This window comes from Tetrao urogallus (genome assembly GCF_951394365.1).
Source record: "Tetrao urogallus genome assembly, chromosome: 11".
NCBI lineage: Eukaryota > Metazoa > Chordata > Aves > Galliformes > Phasianidae > Tetrao > Tetrao urogallus.
The window spans coordinates 16,435,204-16,445,355 of NC_136824.1; positions in this window are offsets into that span (position 1 = coordinate 16,435,204).

Here is a 10,152-nt window from a genome sequence, read left to right on the forward strand (position 1 = left end):
TGAACTTTTAACAATAGACTGCAGCACACTTAGAACCTTTTCTGCTTCTTTGAAAGCACAGGGTCACAAAGCCTCAGAAATAATACCACCAAGCTGCTGCTGAGAGCTCCATTGAACGTAGACTGCGATACACAAAATATCAAGTGGATTTTGCTCACTAAGCCTATTGTTCTGTCAGGCTCCTCTTTCTCAAATATGGAAGCTATGAAGTGGAGACACAAATGCAAGAGTTAACTTGTTTTCCTTTTTTACTTTCTGTTTTATTGCCTGTTGCAAAGCTGCTATGTTTCTTTTAACTTTGCACATCCATATTAGCCTCTTACTGCCTGTTACAGCACAATCTTACATTCGTATTTGCACAGTTTCACTTGTAAGTAAGATTCTTAACAGATTTGTGCAGATTTTTCCTTTCTTTTTTTAAACAAATTTATTTTAAAGCAGAACAGCCGGAGGACAGATGAAGTCACTTCCATTATTTTCTTTGCTGTGTACTTATGGCCGTGACTGCATTGTGGGTGTTGACACCATAGTGATGAGAATTACTCTTAACAATTGACATTTAACAATTTGTATGAGTTCTGTCTCATAGATGCACAAATCTGTTCATGCAGAAGCAATGGCTTTTATTCTGAATGTAGTATGTTGCTTTTCTTTCTTTACCAGATATAGAAAAGTTGTGTTCTGAATTGCCAGTCACTGTCTGATTTCACAGATGCACCTTTTGGTAATTTTAATAAACGCTGTGTCTTTCCTCACTTAACTCCCATTTGTTAGCTCAAACTGTCTGCACCTTTTCTTTGTTTTTACGAGGAAATACACTCTGGAGTTGAGATCATCACAGATTGGCCTCGTTGCTCTCACTTAAGTGGCTTGTGGAATCTGAACGCATGAGTTTTGAGTAACCACTCTGTGGATTCACTTGCTCAGAATGACTGCTCTAACGGTGACTTTGATTTCTATTTTAATGATAAAGATGGTCTGTTAATGTCCGTAAGCATCAGCCCGTGTCAAAAAGGTGTCCAAAAGTTAGCTTCCTGTCTGGTTGCTGAAGTTCATCAAGCTCTGGCACTGCATAAAGGGTCACACTCGGGCTGGAACGTAATATTGGTTATGCAGTTAATGATGAATGTATGAAAGCCTCGTTGGTCTGCTCAAGCAGTACAACTTTTTTTTTCATTAAAAACTGGTACAGTGACCTAGACTGTTAGAAGCAGAGTTGAAACTTAGTTGCCTTTTTTACTCAACTGAGCATTGTATAACATAGTCTGTGTTCCTACTACTTTTTTTTATTGTCTACTAAAATTTTTCCTGGATGAGCAAGTAAAATAGGTGCTCTAGTTCTGTTGATGTGCCAAACTTGGACCATTGTAAGCTTTAACTACAAGTTTGTGTCCAGCATGTTTGTTATTAGGGGATAGGTGCATTCTGTCATTGTCAAAGTAATGTCTCTGACTTGCTTGCTTTTGCTTCACAATGTTGTCAAGTTGCAAACAGTGAATTGGTTGTTACTGCAGATAACTGCTTCATTCGTGGTGTCCGGTACTGAATTTGTCATCTTGGATCTGTTGTAAATACTTTCAAAGTGAACAGACCAATAGCATTAGATGCAAAAGGACCTTTGATTTGAAAAGATCTAACAGTAGTAGCTGGTTCTATAAAGATTGAAGTGTTATCAACCTGTCCCCACTTGTAGCGTAATAGAAATAGTTACTGTAATTAGGTGGTGAATCTCATAATCTTCTGTTGCTGCACTTAAAAATCGTAATGGCAACAAAGGTTTAGTGGAAAGTCAAAGCATCCCTAACTGCTCGGTTGTCTACCCTTGATGTTGTTCTTGGACAGGCTGAAGCAGTTATGTTTTCTGTATGTTTTTTCTTTTTCTTCTTTCGGAAATTTAAAAAAAAAAAAAGTGCTTCTGTACAGAAAGTGTTGTGACACCAATTATGAATGTTGTTGATTTTCAGTAATTTACCTCCGACTTACTTGGTGTCGTAATACTTTGATTTTTATCTCAGGGGTTGTCTGCAAACCAAAACTGACATGTTCTGTGTTTGGCACCGTTTACAGAATGCTTTGTGTTGTTTTTCCTGTCTTTGCTGTGTGGTTAAGTGTACATTCAATAGTAGTCTCCATGAACTTCCCTTTGAAAGAGCCTGTAAGTAGGAGAGTCTATGAAGTGCTTCTTGAAGCAGCAGTGAATTGGGGTATCTGCTCTGTATTTGGGGGGGGGGGGGGGGGGAGGCAGGGGGAAACTTGCTATTTTCTTACATTTAGCTGTGCTAAACTGTACATAAATGTGAGGTAAGACCATAGGAAATTCACTTTATGCATGATAAAATGATGCAGTAAATATTTCACTTTGCTTAATGTTCATGTAAAGTTCATCTTTTTCTATTTGTAGAAGAATTTAGTGCAATTTTGTTGTCCCCTGCTGAAACTGAAGAATTCTAATTTCATGTGGTCTTATGGATAAGGTAAAATGCAGATTTCTCTCTGTTTTGCCCCCACCCCTGTTCTCCAGCAGTATTAAATGGCTGAGTGGCTGCACTTTGTCAGTGTGCTAACTTCTGGTCAGTATAGACCTTTCTGTCTACAGTCTGCCTTGTCAGACATAGGAAGCCGTGCTGTATCTTCGTGTGCAAATCAGCTGTATGTTTTACTGGGAACTTCTTAGCTACGTTTTGCTTTAGACAAGTGGGTGACGATAAATGACGTGTTCTGCCTGGGCATCAGATGCTGGGTACTACAGGCTTTTCTAATACCAGAATGATTGTTCTGTGCAGTCTCTGTTGCTACTTTGCTCAAATCTATATAACCTGAATTTTGAAGGACTCAACTATACCTCAGCCAACTAGTTAGTATTCTCATGTTCATTAGTATGAAAGTCATAGAATTATTCATTAAGCAGCAAATGTATTTCTGTTTTGCTCCAGAGGTTGCCATTAAGCTTTTAGGAGAAGCAGATGTTTCTGGTGGATTTTAATGGAATAAAACCACTGTTTGTGCTGTTGAGGTTTTTTGAAATATTTCTCTGCCCTGTGTCTGTGTACTGCATCTTGACCAATATTTTTCTAAATGGTTTAAAAAGAAATGTGGTCTCAGTGCGTTGCAGTTTTAGCTTCCAGTCCGTGCTCAGCAAAACATGCACAAGTTGTTTTTGTTGAGTGTATCTAGAATATTTGATTTACTTACTGTCTTACTGGAAGTTGTAGTATTATTAAAGTTTAAACCACTCGAAACATAGCTAACTTTTCTATTTGGAGGACAGACTTAAAGATACTGGTTGAATTTTCAGACCTGTAGTTGTGGTTTTTCTTTTTTGTTTTCCTTTGTGCCCTTTTTTACATAAACTATTTCCACTGTAAGTACATTCCCCTTTCTAGTCCGCTGAAGTCATTTAAAAGGCATAGTCATTTTCACAAGTGAAAAAAGGATTCTTGAATATACATATTGCATTAAAATATTGTGAATGGATACTGATTTGAAGTACATGAATGATATGTAAAAGTGCATAAGTGTTATTTGTGGAAATGCCCTGTTATTTTGCTATCTGTTAATGTAACTGAGATTTTGCAACGTTAAACTTGTTAAGGATTGGTCTGTAGGTGATGATAAATAGGTCTTTTTCTTCTCCATTCACTGAACTGCTTATAAATTCTTATAAATAAAACTTGTATTTCTCTCTTCCACCAAAAGCAGGATTTCCACTGATTTTTCTTGTTTCTGATGAATTTAAGTATTCTAGTGCATTCCTATGGCCTTACAGATGTTTTTGCAAATAAAACTTCAATTACAGTTATTTTAATGCAATGTAGCTACTAAATTCAGACTAGAGAGTATAGTCCTTGAGAAATTGCTTAATTTTGAAATAGAAGTGTTCTACTGTGTGTGTTTAAGCACATTTTTATCTCTGATCAAAGGTGTAATGTGAAAAGCTCCTGCAGATAAAGTGATCTTGTCATGTGATTAACCTGTAAGCCTAATCATTGTGTATTGATGTGTATAGACAAAAAAAATCCCCTCCCAAAAAAACCCACTTTAAATTCTAATGGTTTTATTATTCCATGTGAACTTTTTTACAATAATATGTCTCAAATAAAAGTTACGTAATGAAAAGAATTTGGAGTATTTTGTATGAAATATTCCACATAGTTGTTAGAAGGTTGGCATTTCCACTGTGTTTTCAATGTCTGTTGTGGGTCGTAGTTCAGCTGACTTGCCCATGTAAAGCTGTAACTTCAGTGATAAACCACAGGTATTCTTGTATGGTTTCGTTTGCACCTAAACTTGTTTGGTCTTCAGACATGTCTGAAGTGTCCTTTATTCCTGGAGAGATTGCTTTTTGTAGAAATTAAGTATATTATTCCAGTGACTGTAGGTTTTATAAGGAAGTGTTTTGTCAGTGCATCCTGGAAAGTTACAGGTGCTGCTCAGAAGGTACTTGGGAAGTAAAGATAACGTAAGAGAGAGTCTCCAGTTTGAGTAAGAGTTACTTAGTCACTTGTTAAGTCGGGGATAACTGACTATTTTTTTTTTTTTATTATTATTTGTGTGTGTGAAGGGTATGGTTTTACTACTCCTACATAACCTGAGACATAAATATCATCAATATGTTAGGTATTGCTTGCTGAGCCTTATTCACCGCTGCGTGTGGAGGGATTTGACAGAAGTATTTGATTGCTATTGTATTATCAATAGCTTTTGACTAAAGTCATGTGGTTTGTAAGTCATGATTGGTTTGATATTAGAGAAGGAAAGAGCAGCTGTGTCTGTTCGAGACCAAAGCAGATGAATGGTTGAGACACCCGGTTGGGCAACCCAGTGAATTTACAGGAAGAGTACTTCACCATGGATGACAAGTAGCTTCTAAAATTTATGCTTTTTACATGTTCCTGTGGTAAACTGCATTTAGCTGAAATAGTGTTTTGTGTCTTTTTACGTCCCACAAGAGCAAGCTGCAGTTAGCTTCTTGTTAACGCCTGTTGTTATTTTGGCATTTGCTTTCTGTACTCAGGCTGCTTCTGGCAGACAAGTTTGCTGCTTTAGGACCAACTGTTTAACCTTATCTTTCAGTTGTCTTCATCTGAATTGGGTACAGATAATTAGCAGTACTAAAATTACTTCTGAGAACCTTTTAGTTTAAACAGAAACGAGTGGCATACATCTGCACATCCCAACAGCATTTTAAGTTAGCATTCTCCATTTATTAAAAGGAAATAGCAGGTATGCTTAACGCTGTGTGAAACTGGTGGTTTATTACAGTTCTGGATCTGTCTTTTGACTGTGAACCAGGAGTTACTACAAAAGTAGCTCTCGCACGCTTACAGATCCGGCTCAAGTTATTGGTACTTGTGTAGAACCTGGTTTTATGGTCTGGTAAACTGCCTTTCTTGTGAATAATGCTTTCCAACTTAGTTGACTGGTGGCTCTTTCAGACTTCTTGGACTGTATCTAGGTCATCAATGTAATGTCAGATCTTAAAATTCCTTTTACAGTTCCTTAGAAAGGGGAGGTTCAGGTTGGACGTTAGGAAAAATTTATTGTCTGAAAGAGTGCTTAGGCACTGGAATGGAATGCTCAGGGAGGTGCTGGAGTCATCAACCCTGGGGGTGTTCAAGGAACATTTAAATGGACATGGTTGAGTGGGGGAATATGGGTGGTTGGTAGATGGTTGGACTGGATGATCCTGGAGGTCTTTCCAAACCTTGGTCATTCTATGATTATTGTGTTGTCTTCAAAGTGAATGCAAATTCTGTCAGTATTCAGTGATTGTTGGACTCTTCACTCTTACTTGTTAACCATCTTCTGTGAGGAGGTGACAGGAGTGCCTTGCTGCAGCAGTGACTTCTGGCAGTACTGCACAAGAGTGCCTGTGGCACAGCTGCAGCCGCAGGGCCTCAGTGAGGCAGTGGTCTCAGGCGAAGCCCTGAGTGGTGTTAGTGACAGTTGAACTTGTTCCAGAATGGGTTTTGATTCCCTGGGAAAGCTGCCATGGGGTCCCTGATCCCCCAGTGCGGTGGGATGCCTTTGTGGAGCAGCACGGAGCAGGTTGTGCTGCTGGGGATGCCCGGTGTTGTGACGGAGATGGGCTGAGCACTGCTGCACCGCTGCCTTCCTCATTGGTGGCAGTGCCCAGCACTTCTTTGTGTGCAGACTTTGGTTGGACTGCTGGCACTGTGCTCATCTCTTAAGAGTGTTTAGCCAGTGAATCATCTATGCTGTACTTGTGCTTATGTTAATACATTTCTTTTTTAAAGGGAAAGTTGAACGTTTATCTTCAGTATTGTTTTCAAATCCTTGGGGTTATTCTTTCCTTTTTTTTCTCTTTTTCCATCCAGGCACCACAGCAGCTAACTAGTTCTGGTGTGTTCTAGATGGAGGATGGTGTTATCCGATGAAGCCTGAGCAAGCTCTGGCCGTGCTTTTCACATCAAAAATGCAATGCAACCGAATGCTTTTGGGCCGCTTCACCTGCTGCGTGACGATTGTAAAACCCGCATTTATACTTTGCACAAATAAAATACAAGGAAGAGGCAAGCACGTGTCTTAAACCGTTTGTAAGTAGTTTCCCACAGTCGCGTGGTTAGGCGTGTTTTGCAAAGTGCAAAATGGCTCTGCTGCCCGAAGGCACGGCGTGCCGCACCCCTGGGATGCCCAAGGCGCCGCGCTGGGGGCAGGCAGCCCGCGGCGGGGCTGGGAGCGTTACGGTCGCTTCCGCCCCCCACCATTTTATGACTGACCGCTCCAGCGCGGCCCACGCGCCGCTCCGCTCTCTGCTCACAGCGGGCCGCGGCGCCAGCAGGCGGCGCGCTCCATACGCGATGGCGGCAGCTCGTTCCGCACCGCCTCGCTCGGTGCTGTGCGGTGAAGCGGTGGCGCGAGGCTCGAGGCGGCCTCAGCTCAGCGCAGGGCGCTCCGCAGCCGCGCGCCCCGGCGCGGAGCCCCTCAGGCGCGAGGCCGTCCCGTCACGTCCCGCTGCTCCGCCCCGGGCGGCCCCGCCGGGCTCCCGCACATCGTACGGGGCGGCTCTGCCGCTTTCGGTGCCTGGAAGGCGTTCCCGAGCATCGCGGCGACGGTAGGAAGCCGTTGGAAGGGGCGTTTGGGAGCCGGTCTGTTTGTTGTGTGTTCTCACAGCGCTGCAGCGATCGCTGTGCGGCCATCAGTTGCGTCATTGCGCTGGTGTGAACCGCCCTCACACATCAGAGGTGGAATCAAGAATTATTATTAATGTGTAAGTGGGGAGGGGAAAAAAAGCCCCGATCTTTTTTTTAATTGTCATGGGAAACATACTTTTATTTAGAATACACTTCTTTTGTGGTATTCACTCCCTAACCGGCGTATTTGCATCCCAGGGATCCTTAATTAGATCCCTGGTAGCAATGTTAAACACCTGTGGGTGATGCAGGAGGAGCTGATGGTTGTGCCGGGGCTCTCTGTCCCCGTTTTTCCTCCCTTTGGTGTATTTTGGCTGCTGTCTCTGCTGCCTTCTGCTTTGTGCAGCCCTGAGGGCAGCCCAGCCGTCCCGATCTTGAAGTGCAAGGATGTTGTCACCAGTGTCGCTTGTTTTGAAGAGAAACTTCATCCCTGAGGTTGGAATTGGAATTTAATTACTGAAAAACACCCATTGCTTGAAAGCTCTGGTCATCACTGTGTAGCAGAGTCAGCATGTCCTTCCTGCTCATCCCTGGGCTGTGGCTGGCTGTTTTTGCTGCTGTGATGCTCACCGAGAACTGTAGGACATCTCTAAAATCAATTGTTTGCCACAAAGTCACAGAAAATATATCCTGCACTGTTGAGAGGCTTCCTTGTTGCATACGAAATAATTAAAAAGCCTAAGACTAGTGTGATTTGGGTCTAATCTATCTTACTGAATTAATTTTAATTACGTATTACAGAAAAGCCAGTAGAGACTTGATGAGTGTAAGCCAGGGAAAAACCATGCTTGTCTCTGCTGCATGGCTGTACTATGTTAAGTTATATGGAGCCATTTAACAAATGTTCAAGTTAATCAAAAAAGGTTTTTTTAAATTTGCTTAAATATTACACATGTAATGGCAGGCTTTATGGAGTTGGATATACCTTATAGCCCTATATAACTGTATTTTTTAATGTCTTATGAAGTGGGAATGTAAAAGATGCTTGTTTGCCCCACGTGGGAGCCTGTGGATTTCTGGTGTGTCTCTGTGATGGTTGAAACAGCTGGCAGTGTTTAATGAATCGTATCTCCATGTATTTACAAATAAAGATTTCAGAAATCACCTTCTGATAATGATGCTGTACGTGCCTCCAAAAATGTGTTCGTGTGACAAAGACTGTGCATAGTTTGGTAGAAAAACGATGCCCGAGTAATAGCGCTTGGCTTTCAATTCCTTGTTCCACAGTAAGCATCCCGGCATTCGTGTTTATTTTTACATTTCCTTTTGCTATTGTTTCCAAGCTCCAGGGCACGGCGTCGTGAGGAAGTAGAGGAGGCAGCAGCTTTCCTGTTGCGCTCTGCGGTCACTGGGTGGTGCTGTTTCTCCTCTCGATTTGCAAATCGCTCCTTGTAACAGTTCTTAAGGATGTTTTTGAGAAGCAAAAGAATTGGGACTTGTGGGCTCCTTTTTGAGACTGTTTTTCTGAGACTGTGCAGTGTATATATACGTACTTTGCTCAAAGAAAGCTAGTGCTTCAGAGAAAGTGTGCAGGCTTCCCAAGTTCTGTAGTTATGAACTGTGTTGCACAGGTGTAGCTGCCTTAGCGTGGTGGAAAGCGTTTGCTTACTTCTCAAGGGGCAGCCAAGGAGAGACAGGTTAAGAATAGAACAATTTCATAGGCTTCAGAAAAAATCATGAATAAAGCTGCACAGTAAGTCAGCTATGGCTCTGGGTTGGAACACGTGCAGACTGTGAGCCTCTGGGAAGGTGAGAAAGGCTTTACATTAAGTGCTCTGCAGCCACCATGCAGGTAGCTGCTCTGGGAGCTGCTCAGTGCCCCGAGGCTTTCATGCCACCAGCTGCTGGTTAATTTGTGCTTACCTGTTAGGAGCCAGCCCTGTAATGGCCACTCACGTTCAAGAAGTGGAAAGCAGAGCCTGGTGCTTGATGCCTGTAGGCTGATGGGCCCCATGAGGCCATCCATGGCAGGCTGTGGTTCTTCACCAAGCCCTAGAGCTGAGCGTGGAGGGATGGGCTGCGCTGCAGAGCCTTCTCTTGGCTTCTGCTGGGCTCCATCAAAGGGTGGGCAATTCACATTGTTTAATGAGTCTGTTAATGTGACGTCTTTTGAAATTTGGATCGTACAAATATGGCCCCATTTAAAGAAGTCTGCAGGATAGAGTGCTCTCCAGTTTACATTTTCTAGTAATGAACATAAATGATGGTCCTGTTTTAAAGCAGAGGACAAGCCAAGGAAAAATGAAGAGAAAGTGACGTTAGGATAGTCCTTGCAGGTTAATAATGGAATCTCACAGTGGCTTTTTGAAAGCCTGTGTCCCTGGAATAATCCTGGTGAAACCTCTGCTGTTCCCAGGTTCCTGCTGCACGTACCAGACATTACCACATCCATCACTCAGCCCTGCTGGGAGGAGGGCTTGTGCTGTCATGGAGCTTGTGGAAGAAATGGCATTTCCCCTTTGCTTCTTGCAAAGCACAGGAGGGTTTGTGTCGCCAAGGCTCTCTCACTGCGTGTGATATTTTTGCAAAGCACAGGAGAAAAGCATTATCTTGTCTGTTGCCTTGACGTTTGCAGATTATGCATTACTGAACGTATGCTTAAAACCCAAAAAGTCAGAAGGATTGTGAAGCCCCGCTTTCACGGTCTGTATTCGTACTGAAAATCAAGATCAAGCGAGCTTTTGCCCTTCTGCTCCACGGGAGGTTGCCTTGGTGTCTTTGAAATCCATTGGTCAGTTTCCACAGAATCGGGTGAATGGTTGAGGCTGCACAAGATTCCTGAGCAGCTGGGGCAGAAGAGCTCCTGTCAGTATTGCCCAGCGAGGGAGGAGCGCTGCGTTGTCTGATTGATGCGCTCTGGGGGGCTGCGTGCTATGGGACTCTGGGACAATGGGAAAGCTGTTTCCATTGGAACGATGTGCCTTTCACTTCACTGTCCCCAGCAGTTCAATGCCAGCCATCTCATGTGAAGAAGTCTGGTTGCTTACCTTCCTGCTGC